Consider the following 2,392-nt stretch of genomic DNA (forward strand, 5'->3'; position numbering starts at 1 on the left):
AACTCATTGCAATGGCCACCCAGAACTCATAGACCATACTCAGGATTACGAGGTTTATTAGGGAAGTAACAGATTAGACTCCAACTTCCAGGAGCTTCCCAGGGCAGGGATCCTGGGTCCAAAGGGCATGCTGGCTCCTGGCTGTTCTCCCTTGGTAGTAGTGGGATTCTCTCTTTCCTACCTCTGGGGTGGCTCATTTCAGTCTGGCAAGATGGCAAAACTAACCAATCCCCTTGGTGGGCCACAGTTACCCTATTACAGAGTCCTGCCCAATCACTTGGGTGGGAGTTATAAGATCATGTCTAGAAAGGCCACAGAAAGGTGACCCATCACCCAATTTTGTGTGAACAAGGCCAAGGCATGGGTGATTTAGATTCAGACAATTTATTACTTATGTAGACAACAAAAGGATGAGTAGCCAAAGGTGCCTGGGTTCTAATCCTACACACCAAAAAGGAAGACATGGGGGAAAAAGGGGCCTGATGACTACAGCAAGAGCTGTGGGATATCTGTTGCCGATGAGCCAATTCTAGACTGCAGCTAAGCAGTTTTATAGTTTGCAGCTATAGCCTGAGGGTGAACAGACCATAAAACCTGATTTCTCATCAGAACCTGGCAGGCGATGAGAAACTGTCCCATGGCTACCTCCCAGGGAGGATAGGGAGGCAAGTGGAGAGATGGTCTCAGGGTAGTTCTTCACAAGCCTCAGGGTAGTTCTTTAAATGCCTCCAAGGCCTCTTGTTCTTGGAGAATCACTTTTTATGTGTAAGGATTAATCATTTCCCAGCAAAAGGATTTGGAAAAGGTTAGTGAGAATGGTTACACAGCTTGAAGAATGTAATCAATGTCACTGAATTGTACTTGTAGAAGTCATTGAGTAGGCGTAGGTTTTCTGATGTAAATTTTCACCACATGCACTCAAATATATATTTCTTCCCTCTCTCGAAAATACATTGTTGCTGTTGTTAGGTGCCCTCCAGTGGGTTCCAACTTTTGGCCACTGTATGTACAACAGAATGAAACATTGCCAGTCCTGCACCAGGCTCACAATCGTTGCTATGTTTGAGCCCATTGTTGTAGCCACTGTGTCAATCCACCTCGCTGAGGTTCTTCCTCTCTTTCACAGACCCTCTACCAAGCATGACGTCTGTCTCCAGGTAGTTGTCCCTCCTAATAACAGGTCCAAAGTAAGCGAGAGGATGTCTCAATGGCAGCAACTGGCAATTTAGAAGCTCCAAAAAAAAAAAAAAAAATTTTTTTTTTTTTTAATTCTGTTGGTGGAGCTCAGGTTGGGAAGTGGTTAAGACCTCTGCTGCTAATCAAAGGTCCGCAGTTGAAATTCACCAGAGGTTCTTGGTATAGGTCATTGTAAATCGTAATTCACGAGATGGCAATCGGCTTTTCTTTTCTTTTCTCTTTAATTCTGTTGGTAAGCGACTAGAGAAGATTCTCTAACAATGGAAGGGAGTACAAAAGTAATCGCCCAACGTGGGGCTCGAACCCACGAGCCTAAAATTAAGAGTCTCATGCTCTACCGACTGAGCTAGTCGGGCATCACAGCTGTCTTTCTCCTACAGAATTATTGTTGTCTTTTTAGAGAGGGAGAGTCAACAGTCTTAGCATGAAAGTAATCCGTGCGTTTAGAATTTCACGGAGGCAGTATCTACCTTTTACCAGTGAAAAACTAGAGACTCAAAGACAGCTTGCACAGGGTCAGGCGGACTTACCGGACCTGGGAATCAAGAGTTCTGAAACTCCGATATTTCCGAAAATTCCTTCAGGACCCGGTCACTCTGAGAACCTGGTTTCGAGGACTCCGGCTCTGAAAAAGCCCAAAGGGAGGAGGATGAGTGCCGCAAAGAACCGCGGGGAGCAGGAGGAGAGCGGAAACCTGCTCCTGGGACTTTGGAGCTGCAGCCCAAACTCATTCTTCCCAGTCCAAAACCCTTTTCTCCCCTAAACCATGGTGGGGGAGGGGGCAGAAGGAAGAGGGCCACGCGATATTGGAAAGTACGTCCAATACACTATATGTTTGGGAGCACGATTTTGTTTTTAAATACTAAAATTTTGTGTGGACTGAATGAAAGAGCGTATTCTTTGCGTACAAAGGTCTCACCGAGATTTAAACTCAGATCGAATTCAGGGCCTCATGGGTACTTGCCCGCGGGATACTTGGCTCATCGCCCCAAAGCGTTCAGATCTCCAACCTCTGAAAGACGCGATGAGCTCCGGGGTCATCCTCTAGATGGGTCCTCTCCGCTGTTCTGGTGAAGGTCAAAGGAGACTGCCCATGTAGCCTTGGTTACTACTCCCGCGGATTTTCATTTTGCCCTGAAGCGTCTCTCCGTGTGGATGCTGGAAACTATTATTCACCGATTCTTTGACTGCACTC

The 2,392-nt window shown here is 46.4% G+C and overlaps 1 non-coding gene across 1 annotated transcript; it reads right to left on the reverse strand.

Moving 5' to 3' along the window:
- Positions 1-1,480: 1,480 nt before the first annotated feature.
- Positions 1,481-1,553, reverse strand: TRNAK-CUU (transfer RNA lysine (anticodon CUU)). The gene has a single exon. It is a non-coding gene; the product is annotated as a tRNA-Lys (tRNA).
- Positions 1,554-2,392: the final 839 nt, after the last annotated feature.

This window comes from Elephas maximus, chromosome 3 (assembly GCF_024166365.1).
Source record: "Elephas maximus indicus isolate mEleMax1 chromosome 3, mEleMax1 primary haplotype, whole genome shotgun sequence".
Taxonomy (NCBI): domain Eukaryota; kingdom Metazoa; phylum Chordata; class Mammalia; order Proboscidea; family Elephantidae; genus Elephas; species Elephas maximus.